This window comes from Jatropha curcas, chromosome 4 (genome assembly GCF_041381405.1).
Source record: "Jatropha curcas cultivar XTBG-Jc1 chromosome 4, XTBG_Jcur_1.0, whole genome shotgun sequence".
NCBI classification, from domain to species: domain Eukaryota; kingdom Viridiplantae; phylum Streptophyta; class Magnoliopsida; order Malpighiales; family Euphorbiaceae; genus Jatropha; species Jatropha curcas.
In genome coordinates, this window is record NC_143154.1 from 27,455,925 (window position 1) to 27,476,632 (window position 20,708).

Below are 20,708 nucleotides of genomic sequence, written 5' to 3' on the forward strand. Positions count from 1 at the left end.
GTACTGACCTCCTGTTTGAAAGCTGCTTTGGATAATCCGAAATCTGAAACTTTTGCAATCCAGTTTTCGTCTAGCAAAATATTAGTTGTCTTCACGTCTCGATGGATAATGGTATGCGTGAACTCGGAATGAAGATAATGCAATCCGCGTGCTGCACCTATGCATATGTGAAGCCTTTTTTTCCACGGTAGAGGATCATTGTTTGTTTCATGTAAATGTTCTCCAAGTGTGCCGTTGATAAGGTAATCATAGATGAGAATCATTTCACCTTCATCAATGCAATATCCGATCAAAGATACAAGATTGACATGGCGGACTTGTGACAACGTCTCTATTTCTGTCGTGAATTCGCGAGTCCCTTGCTTTGATGATGAATCTAGCCGTTTGATAGCGACTGTGATGGATTCATTGTCTATGTATCCTTTATATACATTACCAAATCCTCCAGAACCTATAAAGTTTTGATCGTCAAAATTTCTGGTAGCTTCTTTGATTTCGAGAATTGTAAATCTACGGCAACGCTCTGTTGGCAATGGTGAAGCAATTGTGGTGGACTTACTAGATTTGTCGTCGAATTTGGATGTGGCTACCTCAATTTCGAAAATTGAGAACCGACGGAATTGATTAAAAGGATTTAGAGAAGATTTTCTGGTCGTGGATCTTGAAGTGTGAGGAAAAGGGGCTCGAAAGGATTTGGACTTGGTAAGAATTGAGTACTTCTCTCCTCCTCTGATTAAAAACAAAGAAACAAATAATAATAGCAAGAAATAACACACCACCAAATACTGGTCCAATTAAAATTGTTACTTTCTTTACGTTTTTTCTTTTTGTTCTTTCTAATAATTTTGGTTGCTGGACTGGTGGTGTCTGAACTGGTATTGGTTCAGAGTTTGGCCCTGCTAAACTACCCTTTGAATTATTCAACTTGAATATCTCCAAGCCGTTCAAGTTTGCGTCAGCAAACTCAAACTCATCAGATGGGTGTAAAGCGAGCCACAAGTCCTGCTTGCTAGGGCTTCCTGCTGGAATCCATATGACGTGGTCTTTGTACACTGGAACACCTTTACCACCGCTCCAGTATATTACATCTGCTTGACCTCCCGCTGTTTTATTATTGATGAATATGGAGAATACCAGTTGACGCGCACAGGTAACCTCTAGTCGAGTCTCACAAAAGTGGAGACGAACAAGATAGTTGAATCCAGTATCAACGGGGAATATCCAAGTGAGATTGTATTTAATGTTAACTTTTCGTTGAGGTCCCATTGAACGCATAGTACTATACACCAATACAGGAGCGACCCAAGCAGGAGTAGTCTTCGTATAATTTATCTTAACCTTAGAAATAGACACCACTCCAAATGCAGCACCAAAAATATAATTAGAGTCTTGAACCCATTTCCTGTACATTCCGGTGTCACCTGAACCGTCAATATCCCGTCCTCCAACATTTAACCGATAAACAGTCTCAAGAGCGGTTGTATTATCCAAATAGAAGGGATAGTCAATGCCAACATTTACCAGCGGGCTATCATTTCCGTGTATATAAAGACCCTCTGGCATTGAGATGATTTCAATACCGTTTATGAAGGCAAAAGATTTCAGAGATGGATTAAAAGTTACGTTAAGCATCTGTTTTTCCTGAATAGTAACGACAAACTCTTTCACAATGGCAGCAGCTGGAGGCTGCATGGCTGAAACCGTAAGAAAAGCGCTAAAGTTGCTTAGAAGTGTGTAGTCATTGGCTTCAACGGAGAAGAAGGATTTGGAGATATCAAGATTGGAGTAAGCAACAGGATAGAAGTAGAGACGAACAAATTTTGAGCCAAGTGAGACAGGAAAGCTGTAGGTGAATTTGGATAGAAAAATACGGGCTGTCATGTAAGGGACTTGGGTCACAGATGTATCTTGTCGGGAGGCTTTGAAAGCAAATGATGAGTTCTGAGAGTTAGAGGCACCGAATTTGGATCGGGCATCGCTAGCCCAATTTCGGCCGTCGGGTGATGTTGTGAGAGAGGACGCACCACAGTTGAGAAGGATAATGTCTGCTGGAGTATATGGCGGCAAGCTGTGAACGGCTGTGATGCAAGGCAGAAGGATTATGAAGAGAGATTCAAGAGAAATTAATTTTGTCAAGATAAGAGAGATAGAGAACAAAGAAAAAAGTGAGGCAATTATGAAGCCCATGGATAGTGTGAAATTTAAGCAAATCTCTTTGTGTATATCTTTATATTTAAATGCTTTTAAATTGAATCTTTTTATCTCTCTTTAACTAATCCTTTATATATTTATTTGAAAGGGATTTGGAAACCGATTTGTGAATTTTTTCTTAGTTATCTTCCTATGATGATATCAGAAGTTAAAAAGGGTAGAGGTGAATTGAGTAAAAGGTAAGAACCCCGTGAGATTTTTTTCTTAGTTATTTTGCTATGTTGATATTAGAAGTTGAAAGGGTAGAGGTGAATTGAGTAAAAGGTAAGAACTCCATGAGGTGAAAACGTATGCTTAATTTGGCTTGGGTCAACTAACACAAAAAGATTTAGTACTAACCGATTAACTAGCTAACTTAGCACCCTTATATGTCCTTTGTGAATTTGATATTTAGTCGATATGAGATTCGTAACAGTTGATCTACTTTGTCAATGATATAAATGATGCATGGTTTTATTTTTATTTTTTTGACAATTCATTCTGTTGTTGTTAGAGTGATCTATTTAAAAATTGGATGTTGTTATATATTATGCTCTTGAATTAGATAAAAAAAAAGAAGCAAATTATATTTGAAATCTGATTTTCAAGTAATTGTGTAGTTATTAGTAACCATGTTTGTTGATGGCTTTGACATGCGGATGATGCAGGTATATGTAACACCCCACCGCCCAGTCCCAGAGAGACCCGACGCGGATGCCACATTCGGTGCCGGAGACACCGTCTTAACTTAACATATAAATCATAAAACTAAAATTATGAATTAGAAGTAATTGAGTATTCACAAGTTTCGCGAGTAATTTTTTTTTTTTAATAGAAATTTCATTTTATTTTCTTATCTTTTTTTATATATATACATTGGGAAAGATCCTACATAAATACTGTAAGAATATCCCTTTAAAAACTGAGCCCGCCAAACATGTGAATACAAAATACTTCCAATTAAACTCTAAACTTTCAACATCTCCAAATAATCATTATAACATAACAACACTTTTATATTTTCATAACTGAATAATCCTCAATAGTATTTTAGATCCATCAATTAATTGCATTCATTATATCTATCAAGTCTTAATGAACTAATCATATCGACTGACTTAAAATAATAAATCTTATTCTTATCTCCAAATAGATACACCAAATAATTTATAATTACATACTTCAATTATATTTCAAATAACATAATATCTGAAAATGTAAAAATTATACATGCCATAATTCTTAATTATATAAATCTCAATCGATTACTACCAAATTAGTCACTTCTGCTTTGATATTACTTTTCAAATCTTCAAGTAGCGACCGCAATCTTCAACCTACGCGTGATAAAAATCGACGCGCTGAGTATAAAACTCAGTGGTGCTCATAATTCACATACTTACCAAAGTTGCGATGGCAACTTACTTAAAAACAAATTTCATAAATCATTTACAATCATAAATGCATTAAAATTCAACATACATTTCCATTTATAGCAAAACAAATAGCACATAAACTATTAATTAATAACATAAGAATTTAATTCTTTATACCATAAATCCTTTACTTAACACATTTTATCATCATAAATACTTTGGTTCTTTCAAATAAACTTATAATTAATAACATAAATAATTTAATTCTTTCAAATCATAAATTCATTACTTGAACCTTATACCAATACATATACTCTTTATTTTTCATACCATGTACTGAAATATCATGCTTTGAAAATTCATTTGATAACATAATCAATAATTTCCAAAGTAAGGTTTTACTAAAATAATATGATCTCATTCGTTTCATTGTATTACAGATATTTTCCATAGGGCTCGCATACACTTAGGAGAAAAGAAAGCAGATAAGTTTTCATAACTTATTCATAATGGCCTTAGGTCGCCAACCTTTTAATAACTATAGAGCGCGTCCGCCCTAACAGAACAGAAGACACCCACGTGTCTAGCATATGATCATAGCTTCTTATCAGAATGTCATCAAATGCCGAGCATGCTCATCAGACAGAATAAAAATCAAATCACGCATTAAATTCACACTAAGTATATTAGAGCCCAAATCCTTGTTTTACTTCTTACTTCATATCACTTATCAGAAAACTTGTCTTATTCTTTAGTCTTCTTAAATTCCATAATGTAAGCTTACTTTAGAATCATACTTAAACATAATTACTTAACATAGACAATTTCTTATCATATGAAATCATACATGTAAGCTTACTTTAGAACTTAAGTAACTCATATACTTCAACATAATACTTATTATAGGAAATTTATCATAAATCCCTTTTCTTTTCAAACTTTCGTAAAGTCACAATGAAATTTATTATAAGAATTTCTTATCATATAAAATCATATTTTCCTTATTCAAGATTCAAAGCACATAAACATATGAAAGTTATCAAAATAGTCACACATATTTCAAATATGTAAATAATTAAGTAAGCATTATTATCCTAAGATGGTTTGACCTCTTAATGAAAACCAAGGGGAGGAATTTGCTTCTCCAATCAAGCATGCTAACATAACTCTTATGCACAAAAGTATCCATTTCAACCCTCATCATGCATTATCTAAATCAATTCCACACCTTCCAATTTATATCCATTTTAAACATATCCACAACAACACTTTTCAAACTTATGTCTTATTTTTGTCAAATAAATCTTAAAGGATACAAAGAATGAAGAGGACTTCATCACACATAATTCATACCTTCATTTATCCAAATAAACCTATGATTCATGACATAGAAAATTTCAGCATTAATATAACCTTGACCTTTGCTGGGTTTTTTAAGAACATAACTTGAGTTCTAGATCTCCGAATTAAGTGAAGTTTGATTCATTAGAAAGATAAGACAAAAGATCAAATTATACAAATGTTATCAAGGGAAAACAGCCCAGATCAATCTGTAAGATGATGAAAAACGGCTAGGAACACAGACCAATAGTCCAGACCTGATTCAGCAGAACTAATTCCAATGTTTATCAAATTCCTACTTATCCAGACACTCAAATCAATCCAATCCAAACCAGAGAAGTCTCAAGACACAGAGAATCAACTCTCATGAAGAACTCAGAACATAATATTACCATTATAGTGGTCAAAATGGGCACTCAATTCAGTGATACATGTGGCCCGTCATAACAGAGTCAATTTAGGGTTTTAGCCATAAGTTGAGCTATACAAATCCAAATTGGACACAAGAGGATGGGTTGGAAAGCTAAGAAGTAGAGCTACAACTTTCATGAAGGACTCAGACACCAATGGAAAATCAAAAGGATCGAAAAACAGTCCTTAATCACACCCAATAACACTTTTTCCTAATTTCAGCTTACTTAAATCATATACAAGGTAGAGATTTCTACCACATACTAATTACTCATCAATATCATCTTAAGATCATAAGTCCACAATAATAACAAGAAAACTTAAGGCCTTATTCATCAATAGGTTCTGCCACTCTTGGAGGATGAAGAAGAAAATGTTTTCCTCATAAATTCAACATATAGGCATGCTTAGAAATCTCCTAAGAACACATTTATACCACCAAAGTTCAATATCAAATCATTTCATATCAAATTCCCAATTTTCACAAAATAGTATAAACTTCACAAAATCAAAAATTGAACAAGGTAAGAGTGTTTATGAACACTTACCTTAAACATAAGCTCTAACAAGCTTAAATAAGACTCTTGATTCCTTAGTTTTCCCTTGTCTTTGGTAGGAAGTTCTCCACCCTTTGTCCTCCAAATTACTTGAATTATTCACCAAATATCATTTCTCAAGCTTTAATCTCAAAGATTAAGTACTTAATCAAAGTTCAATGGAGTTTGTGGATGATGGAGGAAGTAAGAATTGAAGACCTAAAGGAGGAGAAGAAGAAGAAGAAGGAGGAGGAGAAGAAAGGTCACGAGAGGGAGAGGAAAAGGGAAGAAAACAGGGGGCGCAAAGAATGAGGGGACGAAAGGGGGGGGAAGTCGGCTTCACAAAATGGAGGGAGTGGAGGGAGAAAGGGAAGCACGAAGCGAAGGGCGACAAAGAGCTCCCAAGGAAAGGCCGGCAAAAGAGGAGGGAGCTCAGAAAAAGGCGCAAAGGGAAGCCGGAAAAAGAATCCGAAGGGCCGGAAGAAGAGAACACCAGCGCAAAGGACTCCATAAAAATAATTCTCTAATTTCTTTAATTAATATAACAACATAATTCACTATCACTAATTCTCTAAATTCTCCAAAAATATTTATTATTACTTCTACCCATAAAAATCATGTATACATACTCCAAAAATATTAAAGAAAATATTAAACATACATAATAATTTTTTTCGGACCAAAATAATATCGACTTCAGGACCGATGGTACTATTCACAGACCGGTAACTTACTATTTCAGACACAGAAAAATGGGGCGTTACAGTTCTACCCCCCTTTTTATACTATTTTGTGAAAATTGGGAATTTGATATGAAATGATTTGATTATTGAACTTTGGTGGTATAAATGTGTTCTTAGGAGATTTCTAAGCATGCCTATATGTTGAATTTATGAGGAAAACATTTTCTTCTTCATCCTCCAAGAGTGGCAGAACCTATTGATGAATAAGGCCTTAAGTTTTCTTGTTATTATTTGTGGATTTATGATCTTAAGATGATATTTGATGAGTAATTAGTATGTGTAGAAATCTCTACCTTGTATATGATTTAAGTAAGCTGAAATTAGGAAAAAGTGTTATTGGGTGTGATTAAGGACTGTTTTTCGATCCTTTTCATTTTCCATTGGTGTCTGAGTCCTTCATGAAAGTTGTAGCTCTACTTCTTAGCTTTCCAACCCATCCTCTTGTGTCCAATTTGGATTAAAGAATTTCGTCCTCGAAATTCACTTGAGTTAAGCAATTACAAATCTCATAATATTTTTCCGACTTAATTTATTCTTCCTTAATCGGGTAGCACTTATCTTCTTTAATTCCCTTACAAGAAAAATCCATAAACATCTCTTATTCTATCTAACACTCAATCCAATGACCTATAGAACTCCCATACCAAACATTTCATCATATCAGATACATATCAAGGCATTTCATTTAAATATCATATTCGAAGATTTGCATCAAGTCAATTCTCATAAAGCATGATGAGATTATATGAACATATACTGAGATCATATAGCTTATTCTCATAACAGTATTCTCCTGAGATCATTTATCTTATTCTTATGACAGTACTAATAACTTAATTCCATTGTGATACTTAATCTCAAACACTGTCATGCATACATACATATAGTCATACATGCATACTTGCAAGGTCCACTCAAGAGAAAAATAATACCAAAATTCCAAATCTCAATGCATAAAAGTACACAATCATAAGGTTATGCAACTCATGCAATGTGCCATATAGACTATTCCAACTTAACCATTTATCCATAACAATTTGGTAGTTCCATCCAAATAGAATTCACTAAGTCATAGCAATTCCAACTTTTTTTTTTTTTCATAGATATCTCACATAAATCCATAAATCTTCCATGATTTGTAACTACTTCTATTAACTATTAACCAATCTTTTCGATCTTTATAAACTCTTAATCATTTTGGCTTAGAATTTATTCGCATATAAGCATAGTGAGATCAACACGAACTACAAAATTTTTTTTTTTTTTTTTTTTTTACATATTCATGAAATCCCAAAATATGGAAATTCTTATCTTGTATACTTTGATGTATCATTACTCCTATGTTCATCAAATCTGAATAATCAATGATTCCTAATTTGTTAAAAACTCTACATATTGACTATCATCTCATTTAGATCATACTAATTCATACTCCTTCACATTTCTGTCATTGATTCTTTTCTTAATATTCATACAGTAACATGACTAGATTCATTCTTACTTATCTAATTTTTTTTTTTTTTAACATCAATTCAATAGTTAGACAACTATCTCTCCATGTTCGATGTCATTATCAATTCACTTAACCATCATGGCCCAATATTTATATCATATAATTATCTTAATTTCTTTATAGGAGTCGTTTACTTTTTCTTGGATCATAGAATCTCCGTTAAACAAAAATCTTTATTTATAACTTCCATAACATCTAGAATTCAACAAATACTTAAAACATCAAAAGAATAAATCTCGTTGAATTTAATTCATACGTATACCACATCAAACCATAAGGTGCCATAATTCATACAAGATCCACTACTAGGCACATACAGATTAAGTAATGTATTGCTTACTAAGAATCACAATTTACCCCTTTTTTTTTTATAACCACAGTAATTCATATTATTCCGATATTCATACATTTGAAAGCTAGCTGATGACTACCACAATATACTTTACTCCACCAAGTAGTAATTATTTCTCATAACTAAAAATCACTTCTCATAATGGCTTTAAATAATGTTTCGTTCACCAACAGTATTTTGTTATGAAAAATACTTATCACCTATTATTATAGCAATTCACCTCAAATCATTCATCATTTAAACCTTATAAATATTCTTTATGTAAACACACCAATTATATATTCTTTCCAGAAAAATGCTTATCACAATAGTCATAATAAATTCCATTAGCCAAAATCATGTAAACTTCATCAAATACATATACTAAAAGCAATAGATTCTAATGTCCTTGAATCTGAATCATTGAGTTCTCTTAGTAGATAAGACTAGCAACTCATTCTCACATACTCCTTCTACAGGCACATATACACATGCATGCATTTTATGTATGCATTTCACATTCAATAAGTATAAAATAAAAATTAACATGCTTTCATCATTTAACTTCAACTTAATATTTCAAATCTTAATCATGCATAACTTTTTTTTTTTTTATTGTGCACACAACCATACAAGTTCACACTTCATCTTACATACTTTAAATGTTCTTTTCATGTTTAATTCGTAAGCAACTATACTTCACAGTTCATGAATCTATTATAAAATAATATTTTCGTTTATCAAAACTTTATAATTTTTTTAATCCAAAGTGTTCAGAGAAGAGAAAAATTCTCATAGCGAAATCAGTTATCCATAAGCAACATTACAAAAAAATATGCTTCTTACGGATTCAAAAGTAACAAACCTTTTCACAAGTCACTCATGCTATCAATAGCATGGATACAAATCAATTTTGAAATTCAAATTCATATTTTCAAAAGTCAAAATTCAAATATACTTATAACACTTAGAAATCATATCAACTCAAGAAAAAGACACAAATCCTTAACGCCTCAGTCATATCTCATCTTCAATAACAACCACATCGAATCTCTATCCCTTATTCTCTAAGAATTTCCTCCAAGAATAATTTATTTAAATGGTCCAAAGGATATAACCATTAATCATCAGTAGTAACCACAATTTATACTCCGCCTACCTTGACACCATTCTCCAATGGCTGGTTGTTTCCAATTCAACCCAATATGGCATGTATTTAACTTAAATTTCTCATACTCTCACTTCAAAATAGATAAATTCTTACATATATACACATATAGTCCTAGAACCGCCTAAACCTATGCTCTGATACCACTAAATGTAACACCCACCGCCCAGTCCCGAGAGACCCGACGGCGGATGCCACATTCGGTGCCGGAGACACCGTCTTAACTTAACATATAAATCATAAAACTAAAATTATGAATTAGAAGTAATTGAGTATTCACAAGTTTCGCGAGTAATTTTTTTTTTTTAATAGAAATTTCATTTTATTTTCTTATCTTTTTTTATATATATACATTGGGAAAGATCCTACATAAATACTGTAAGAATATCCCTTTAAAAACTGAGCCCGCCAAACATGTGAATACAAAATACTTCCAATTAAACTCTAAACTTTCAACATCTCCAAATAATCATTATAACATAACAACACTTTTATATTTTCATAATGAATAATCCTCATAGTATTTTAGATCCATCAATTAATTGCATTCATTATATCTATCAAGTCTTAATGAACTAATCATATCGACTGACTTAAAATAATAAATCTTATTCTTATCTCCAAATAGATACACCAAAATAATTTATAATTACATACTTCAATTATATTTCAAATAACATAATATCTGAAAATGTAAAAATTATACATGCCATAATTCTTAATTATATAAATCTCAATCGATTACTACCAAATTAGTCACTTCTGCTTTGATATTACTTTTCAAATCTTCAAGTAGCGACCGCAATCTTCAACCTACGCGTGATAAAAATCGACGCGCTGAGTATAAAACTCAGTGGTGCTCATAATTTACATACTTACCAAGTTGCGATGGCAACTTACTTAAAACAATTTCATAAAATCATTTACAATCATAAATGCATTAAAATTCAACATACATTTCCATTTATAGCAAAACAAATAGCACATAAACTATTAATTAATAACATAAAGAATTTAATTCTTTATACCATAAATCCTTTACTTAAGACATTTTATATCATAAATACTTTGGTTCTTTCAAATAACTTATAATTAATAACATAAATAATTTAATTCTTTCAAATCATAAATTCATTACTTGAACATTATACCAATACATATACTCTTTATTTTTCATACCATGTACTGAAATATCATGCTTTGAAATTCATTTGATAACATAATCAATAATTTCCAAAGTAAGGTTTACTAAAATAATATGATCTCATTCGTTTCATTGTATTACAGATATTTTCCATAGGGCTCGCATACACTTAGGAGAAAGAGAAGCAGATAAGTTTTCATAACTTATCATAATGGCCTTAGGTCGCCAACCTTTCATAACATATAGAGCGCGTCCGCCCTAACAGAACAGAAGACACCCACGTGTCTAGCATATGATCATAGCTTCTTATCAGAATGTCATCAAATGCCGAGCATGCTCATCAGACAGAATAAAAATCAAATCACGCATTAAATTCACACTAAGTATATTAGAGCCCAAAATCCTTGTTTTAATTCTTACTTCATATCACTTATCAGAAAACTTGTCTTATTCTTTAGTCTTCTTAAATTCATAATGTAAGCTTACTTTAGAATCATACTTAAACATAATTACTTAACATAGACAATTTCTTATCATATGAAATCATACATGTAAGCTTACTTTAAAACTTAAGTAACTCATATACTTCAACATAATTACTTATTATAGGAAATTTATCATAAATCCCTTTTCTTTTCAAACTTTCGTAAAGTCACAATGAAATTTATTATAAGAAATTTCTTATCATATAAAATCATATTTTCCTTATTCAAGATTCAAAGCACATAAACATATGAAAGTTATCAAAATAGTCACACATATTTCAAATAGTAAATAATTAAGTAAGCATTATTATCCTAAGGTGGTTTGACCTCTTAATGAAAACCAAGGGGAGGAATTTGCTTCTCCAATCAAGCATGCTAACATAACTCTTATGCACAAAGTATCCATTTCAACCCTCATCATGCATTATCTAATCAATTCCACACCTTTCCAATTTATATCCCATTTAAATATATCCACAACAACACTTTTCAAACTTATGTCTTATTTTTGTCAAATAAATCTTAAAGGATACAAAGAATGAAGAGGACTTCATCACACATAATTCATACCTCATTTATCCAAATAAACCTATGATTCATGACATAGAAAATTTCCAGCATTAATATAACCTTGACCTTTGCTGGGTTTTTAAGACATAACTTGAGTTCTAGATCTCCGAATTAAGTGAAGTTTGATTCATTAGAAAGATAAGACAAAATTATACAAATGTTATCAAGGGACAACAGCCCAGATCAATCTGTAAGATGATGAAAACGGCTAGGAACACAGACCAATAGTCCAGACCTGATTCAGCAGAACTAATTCCAATGTTTATCAAATTCCTACTTATCCAGACACTCAAATCAATCCAATCCAAAACCAGAGAAGTCTCAAGACACAGAGAATCAACTCTCATGAAGAACTCAGAACATAATATTACCATTATAGTTCAATGGAGTGTATTTGATGTGTTTAGGAAGTAAGAATTGAAGACCTAAAGGAGGAGAAGAAGAAGAAGGAGGAGGAGAAGAAAGGTCACGTTAGATGGAGAGGAAAAGGAAGAAAACATGTTGCTCAAATAATGGAGTTGACTAAAGGGTAATTTGGTCTTTTCACCAAAATTGGATGGCTAGGATTGAGCAATGTAATCTAATCTAATGGCTACAAATATTCTCCAAATTAAATTCCTTCAAATATTATTTATCTCCATAAAAATTCTCAAATTTAATCCTTAAAAATAATTCCTCTAATTTCCTTAATTAATATAACACCATCTCAAATTTACTCCATAAAATAATATCTCTAATTTCTTTAATTAAGATAACAACATAATTGCACTATTCACTAAGTCTCTAAATCTCCAAAATATTTATTACTTACTTTCTACCCCTAAAAATCATGTATACATACTCCAAAAATATTAAAGAAAATATTAAACATACATAATAATTTTTTTTCGGACCAAAATAATATCGACTTCAGGACCGATGGTACTATTCACAGACCGGTAACTTACTATTTCAGACACAGAAAAATGGGGCCGTACAGTATAGATCCAAATTGTCTGCTATATTCATTTAGTTGCCTTTCATTATTACTAAACGATGGAAATGTCAATTATCTAGGATTTATTTATTTATTTATTTTTGGAGATATGAAAAAATGTCATTACAGAGCTAGAGTGCAATAATCTTATTCAGTTTGGTTCAATTTATGTTATGTGATATAGCCATAGTGGTATTGGTATTAAATAAATTACTATTTCTTCGTATTTATCATGATTCATTTGCCCTTTTACTGTGCTCTTTTATTCTTTGTTTGAGACTCTTCTATTTTTCTATTTTTCTTAAATTTTTTGTTAGTAGAATTATATTTATCTAATTCATTTTTGTATTTATCCATTCAATAGAATCATTTTTAATTTTTCTTTCATTTTTCTATGTTTTATAGAATTAATATTTGATAATAATAATTCAACTATATTTTAATGTTAAATAATTAAACTTATCAATATATTTTTGTATATGTTATTCATATTGATTATTTTGAATTATAAAAACTTTATCTATATAGATTTATTAATATGATATTTAAATTGTTTTAAATTACAACTTTAACTACAACTTAGACATGATTAATAAATGTATAATTATTTAAATACATTTATGGAGTAATTTGCTAGAAAATATCTTTTAATAGTATACTAAATAAATTTATAAAATACAGTGTATAACAATAAAGCCGTTGTCGCGCAAAGTGCAGGCCTTCTACTAGTTATTTCTATAATTTTATAAATGGTACTTAGTCAAATTAACGAAACAATTTGTTGTAATTAAAGAGAATTAATTATTTTTATAATCATCATGTAACAATCTTAAACGACTTATTATAGATAGAGTATAAATCATTATGATTCACATTGGCCAACCATCAACAATTGAGGGTAGTGATAAAATAGGTCCATGAAAATTTACTCTTTTCATATCGAAATTCATTTAAAATTACATTTGCAACACCGATGGATAGTGTAATTGAGTGCCTAAACCATAAAAAAAAAGTTACAATTAAGGCCTTATTTGCAATATTAATTATTTAGTAGTTGTTAACTGTTATAATAGTTGTTTATTTTTTTATTAGCGGTTAATTTTTCTATTAGTGGTTATCTTGTTAGCTATTGGCTTTTAGTCGGTAGTTTATATAGAAATTTAATTAGAAGTGCTCGATAAAAATTGTTGTTTGATTTAAACCTGATAAAAAATGACATTAATTGTTTAATTAGCTAAATTCGAGGAAAAAAAATGAGTGTAATTGTCAAAATTATTAAATTAATCTCCATGAATGCTAGTATTAGAGTGTTTAAGGTATTTTATAAAAGTGCTTTGTTAGTCTATAAAACTTATTGTAAAAGCTATATTACCGAACAGTAGAATTAATAGGGATGAAATTTTAATTAACCAAAACACTAAAGATTTAGTACTTTGAATGTTGTTTGAATTAATTTCCATATTTTCCTACTGCTTATAAAGTTTAGGGGGTATAGGAAAAATACTTGCACTAAGCTAATGATTCACCGCCATTAATTTCACTCCTGACTGTGCATATGGTGTGTTATAATATATATATATATATCCAATTCCTATATTCGCACCAGTTAAATAAACATTAAACTACTGACAATATAGAAAAAAAAAAATAAAACTCTTAATATAAATTAGCAAAATATTTTCACTAAAATTTGAATTGTTGAAGGGATTTGAATTTTATTTTGAAGAAATATTATTAAAAACCATTTTGAATTAAATTCAAGAAGTAGAAGAAAGGGAAAAAGAAAGGGAAAAGAAGCATTCAAATCAATATACCCAAGTGTGCTTTCACGGGGACAAAATATAAAGTAGATCCAGTTTTAAGTGCGTGAAAATTACTCAACGAATAGAAAATTTTTTCTTTTATTATATATATTACGTCAGTTGAAGCTTGTGCATCAAAATTATCCCATTGTCTCCTTTTTTTTTGTCCATCTCATTTTGTGTGTGATTCCACGCTTGTTCTACATATGCGAGGTGCACATTTATTATTAAAATTATAATTTAGAGCACAGGTATCTTGTAAATTTAAAAGTCATGTAAATTTTAAGGTAAATTTATATATCTTATGCTATGGTTGAGGGAACGTTCATATATAAGTGGTATTATAATCTTTTCAAATACGTGAGGAAGGAGGTAAAAAAAGAGAAAGAGCACAAAATCACTGTTCCCGTTATGTAGTGCATATATAATTTTGGCTTGCCAAGTCTTTTTTCGGTTTTTCGTGTTTTCCAACAAAAAGATTGGAAAATCATATATCAAAAACTTGTGTTTTTGTAAGCCTTATTGGCTGTCATTGTAGTGGAAAAATAGATCTTGCAAGTTGCAAACAGTGCATAAAGATATTGCAGATGCTTCTGATCATGTGATCCGGAAGGACTGAAAATTGAAGCTCTACATTTCCCAACTTTTTATGTAGCTTCCACTTTTTATAAGTTTATTGGAAAAGTCTGGACTTTGGACCTAAGAGATCATTCCAACCAGATATATTATCAGGTTATACATAGACTTACTCTAAATTATGCTTTCGTATATCTATTTATTTTCTTGTTGATAATGATTGAATGAGGAATTGTTAATGACAATAATAATGACAATAAAATATTATTTTGAGCAATAAATAGTTCAATAATAATCCAAACAAATAACCGAAATAAGTGATGATCTGGTTAGTTTTTTTACTTACGTGAGAAAATGAAAAGTCTTAAGTTCGAATTCTCTCGATCACTAGGTTTATAGATAGTAATTATTTTGTATTGTAGTTTAATCCAAGATTAATATATACTTTGTTTAAAAGAAGGATAAAAAATATAAATAATTTGAACTTTATGAATTAATTTAGATGAATGTATGTATATGTATTAAATAAATAAATAAATAAAAGAGTTGAATTAACTAAAAATATTATAGTGGACGGACTGTCTGCAACCATGGTCATGTCTAAAAGTAAGAGCATGATGTTACTTTTGCCGCATGTATTCACTATCAGGAGAGATGGACCGGTTAGAAGAAAAGAAATTCAACAGAAGAAGTATTATTTTAGAAAATTGAATGGTGAGTGTATGCATCAATTCTTGTACCAATATGCAGAACTAAATGCCATAGACTTGAAAGTCTTGGAGTGGACAAGCAATTTTCATGAAGTCGCATTCATGGGTCTCCTGCGGTAGACCAAATCAGTGGTGTCGTTGATTATATATATGCTTACCTTTGTTTTACAAATATAAATCATTTTAAATTTTTACACAGTAATTATATAACTTATATATAATTACACAGTAATTAAATAATCACCAAAAAAACGACTTATATTTTGAGGTATAAAAAGTATTTTAAAAAATAACTTATATATATGGGTATAAAAATTACTCTAAAAAGACTCACGTAATTACTTGGATTTCTGATTTTGCTAAATATATTATTTCATTATTGTTCTTAGGGATGGAGACAGTATAAGTGGTTGTGCTCCCATCAATAATGTTTTGAAACTTTTTGATTCACTGTGAGGTTTAATGGGTCGACTGCATGCTACATAATAAAAATATTTTTGAACTTTTAGTGTAATTGTAACACCCACCGACCAATCCCGGAGAACCAGACGGCGGATGCCACAATCGGTGCCGGAGCATCGTCTTATGTCACTTATTAAAGCTAGATCACAAATTAGAAGTGGTTAAATTTTCATAAGGAGGCAAATAATTAACATTTTGTTTTTTTTTTATATTATAAAAATAATATTTAAGGAAATTCCTACGAAAATTTCGCAAGAGTTTCCCCTAAAAATTAACTTGCCACACAAAGAAAATATACACACTTCCAATTTTCTCCAAACCCCCAAAACTCCAATTCAACACAACATACCACAAGCACTTCTAAATATCCATCAACATATGCATAATATTCGAAACACATTCTTTTCAAGAAATCTATAATCATCATACACCAAAAATATAATAAGATGTTATTTCCTTCAATAATCATAACTCTTAATACATTATAAACTTATTACATCGAATTTGGATGTGGCTACCTCAATTTCGAAAATTGAGAACCGACGGAATTGATTAGAAGGATTTAGAGAACATTTTCTGGTCGTGGATCTTGAAGTGTGAGGAAAAGGGGCTCGAAAGGATTTGGACTTGGTAATAATTGAGTACTTCTTTCCTCTCCTCCTCTGATTAAAAACAAAGAACAAATAATAAAAGCAAGAAATAACACACCACCAAATACTGGTCCAATTAAAATTGTTACTTTCTTTACGTTTTTTCTTTTTGTTCTTTCTAATAATTTTGGTTGCTGGACTGGTGGTGTCTGAACTGGTATTGGTTCAGAGTTTGGCCCTGCTAAACTACCCTTTGAATTATTCAACTTGAATATCTCCAAACCGTTCAAGATCGCGTCAGCAATCTCACTCTCATCAGATGGGTGTAAAGCGAGCCACAAGTCCTGCTTGCTAGGGCTTCCTGCTGGAAACCATATGACGTGGTCTTTGTACACTGGAACACCTTTACCACCGCTCCAGTATATTACATCCGCTGTCCGTTCCGCTGTTTGATTATTGATGAATATGGAGAATACCAGTTGAAACGCACCCGGTAACTTCTTGTCCAGTCTGACAAAAGTGGAGACGAACAAGATAGTTGAATCAAGTATCAACGGGGAATATCCAAGTGAGATTGTATTTAATGTTAACATTTGCATTAGGACCCATTGAACGCATAGTACTATATACTAATTCAGGAGCAACCCAAGCCGGAGTACTCTTTGTATAATTTATTTTAATTTTAGAAATAGATGCCACTCCAAATGCAGCACCAAAAATATAATTAGAGTCTTGAACCCATTTCCTGTACATTCCGGTGTCACCTGATGATAACTTGCAAATCCAATTTTCTTTTATTGTTATATTTGTGTTGATTTGGTGTCATTTTGTGCTTAAAAGAGTGGTTTAACTTGATTTATTGTTTTTATGCAAGGAAAAGTTGGATTTGATATGAATGAAGCAAAAAGGAGCACAATTGAAATGTTTTGGAGCAAGGAAGGAGCTGCTGGAATTTTGGAACACAAATGCAAGTTGTTAGGCTCTTAGCCTTGGGCAAGACTAAGCAGGAAATCAGACCAGCGGACTGATTGTGACATTATTGGCTGGTCACGACTTCTTCAACTAATTCCAGCACGTTTTACAGCCACAGGATGATATTAGACACAGGTTTTAGTGGGTATTTTTATTGTATTAGTGGACCCCACCTTCTAGGGGCTATTTAAGTCGAAATTAGGTCTTTTTGTGGATTATCTTTCGCCTCCCTTGGGTTGTGACGAATTTGACAGAATTTTTGAGAGATTTCTACCGAACTTTCAATTCTTGTGAGGATGTTTTTCTTCCATAGTCATGTGTGGCTAAACGTTCTGTTCAGTTAAGGCTAAACCAAGGTAGAAATTTGATTTCGATTGTGAGATTATATTGAACTTAATTAAATTTCTTTATTCTATTGCATTTATATCCTTTCTGTGATTTATTGGGAAAATATATCCCCTAGCGAAATTCTATTGAATGATTTAAACAGGGCCCGTTATGTTGTTTGGTAGAAATTTCCATAGCTATTCGGCGTAATCAAATCCGTAATTGTTTGGTTAGGTTGATGCAGTAGTAATTAATATAACTTAATTGGGTAGAACTTTCTAGGTTGTATTAAGAAAGAATATAATCAGATTTAAATGGATGCTCGTAGTTTCTGTTAATCTGGACAGGGTTCTATTAGATTTTAAAGCGGTTAACAGTTAAATCCTTCGTCGTACTTAGGATTGCTAGTTGATTAGGGGTTGTTATTAGATCGTATCTTAGCAACCTATTCCTACGATAGAATTGGTTGGGTTGACGTTCTTTCTGGCTATAACTTGTCTGTAATATGAATTAAGGAATTAATCTTGAATCAATGATCACTCGAATCAAATTTTCGATCCGCGGTATGCCTTGGCTGAATTTTCTATCAATTGTTCAGGTTCAATTTTAAATTTTATTGCATTTATTTCTTTGATTTAATTTTAATTCGTTTAGTTCGATTATTAAATTCCCCCGTTTCAATATCTATTTTTAATTTTATTTTCAGTTTTGGTCTATTTTCGACAAAGCTAATCCCTAGGGTTCGATCCTTCTCACCATATTTACAAGTTTTATTTTGTAGGGGAGCAGGTTAATTATTTTTGGCGGATTCGACGCCCGTCAAATTTTGGCGCCGTTGCCGGGGACTAGTTAACTTTACTGTTTGTTGTCTTTTTGAATGACCAGGTCTGAAAATTTGCCAATATTATTTGATCCTGAGATAGAGAAACAGCCCGCTCACTAAGGAGACAAGCGAAAGAGCGAAAGTGGGCCGAATCGATTTCCGGAACTGAACCGGAAAGTCCAGCAGCTGGTCACCTTGATTTTACAGCTGAAACCAAAGAAGAAAGTCTAGAGCAGGAAGAGATTCTTGCAGAAATTGACCAAGAGGAAGTTATGGCTGAAAACCGCACTGTTCGAGAGCTACAGGCTGCCCCTGTAGAGCAGCAGCCTATGTGTATTACTTACCCGGAGTTGGAAGTGCCATTTGAGCTTAAATCGGGTCTGATTCATCAACTTCCGGCTTTCCATGGAATAAAGACTGAAAACCCGCATAATCACTTGAAGGAATTCCATGGAGTTTGTTCTAGCATGAGACCGCAGGGGGTAACTGAAGAGCAAATTAAGTTGAGAGCATTCCCATTCTCTCTTAAAGATGCTGCTAAGGAGTGGTTGCTTAATCTACCTCCAGGTTCCATCACCACATGGCCTGATATGGCCCGAGCATTCTTGGACAAGTATTTTCCCGCTTCTAGGGCAGCCATCATACGAAGAGAAATTTGTGGGGTTAGACAAAAGGCTGGAGAGAGTCTTTATGACTATTGGGAGAGATTCAAGAAGTTATGTGCAGCCTGCCCGCAACATGGGATGTCTGAACAGTCCCTAATACAGTACTTTTATGAAGGGATGCTTGACATGGAAAGAAAGATGGTTGATGCAGCTAGTGGGGGAGCACTTGTTAACAAGACTCCACTCGCAGCAAGAGAAATTATTTCCACTATGGCCGCCAATTCACAACAATTTGGCCAAGTTGAAGAACCCTCCAGGAAGCTATATCAGGTATGTGATTCTTCCATTCAGTCTCAACTGAATGAACTAACCTCTATTGTTAAATCTATTGCTGCAGGGCAACCTGTGAAGAGAAGTGTGTGCGAGGTATGTTGCAGCGATCACCCAACTGACACATGTCCATCATGGTATGGTGATCAAGAGCAAGTTAACGCTATGGGAGGATATTTCGGGCAGCCCCAAAGACCGATGGGTAACACCTTCAATAGTAATTGGAAGAATCATCCTAATCTTAGCTATGGAAGCCACTACCAAATTTCCAAGGATACCAACCAGCTAGACCACCTCCTCAACAAGCTCCTCCCCCAAAAATACCATTGGAAGATATTGTGAGGTCACTTGCCACTTCTCAACAAGAATTCCAGCAAGAAACAAGAAAGGGAATGCAGAATATGGAACAACAAATTAGTCAACTTGCATCTTCCTTGAGTAGATTGGAAACACAAGGGAAGCTTCCTTCCCAAACGGTGGTAAACCCAAGGGAAAATGCAAGTGCGATCACTTTGAGGAGTGGTAAAGAGCTAAACACAGCAGCCCCTAAAAAAGGCAGCAGCAGTTCTAAGGAAGAAGCTGAAAAGGAGGTAGAAATTCACCGAAATGGGCCTTCCGAACAGCCTGAAGTACGGCAGCCCCAAACCTTTACTGTTCAGCCTCCTTTTCCCGAGAGATTGGTTAAAACAAGGAAGGAAAGTGAAGAGAAAGACATTTTGGAGACCTT

At 32.4% G+C, this 20,708-nt stretch overlaps 2 long non-coding RNA genes, 1 other non-coding gene and 2 pseudogenes across 3 annotated transcripts; 2 read left to right on the forward strand and 3 right to left on the reverse strand.

The window, feature by feature from the left end:
* The window catches only part of LOC149497131 (receptor-like protein kinase FERONIA pseudogene), a 2,683-nt pseudogene extending 481 nt beyond the window's left edge, over window positions 1–2,202 (reverse strand).
* Window positions 2,203–3,304: 1,102 nt separating this feature from the next.
* Window positions 3,305–5,969, reverse strand: LOC149497132 (uncharacterized). The gene is made up of 2 exons (XR_016320398.1): window positions 5,867–5,969; window positions 3,305–3,527 (listed from the first exon to the last, which is right to left on the reverse strand). It is a non-coding gene; the product is annotated as an uncharacterized LOC149497132 (long non-coding RNA).
* A 10,822-nt stretch (window positions 5,970–16,791) lies between these two features.
* Window positions 16,792–18,383, forward strand: LOC149497133 (uncharacterized). The gene is made up of 2 exons (XR_016320471.1): window positions 16,792–17,492; window positions 17,805–18,383. It is a non-coding gene; the product is annotated as an uncharacterized LOC149497133 (long non-coding RNA).
* A 717-nt stretch (window positions 18,384–19,100) lies between these two features.
* On the forward strand, window positions 19,101–20,323 carry LOC149497134 (uncharacterized; annotated as a pseudogene).
* Window positions 19,685–19,791, reverse strand: LOC149497135 (small nucleolar RNA R71). Its single transcript, XR_016320731.1, has one exon. It is a non-coding gene; the product is annotated as a small nucleolar RNA R71 (small nucleolar RNA).
* Window positions 20,324–20,708: the final 385 nt, after the last annotated feature.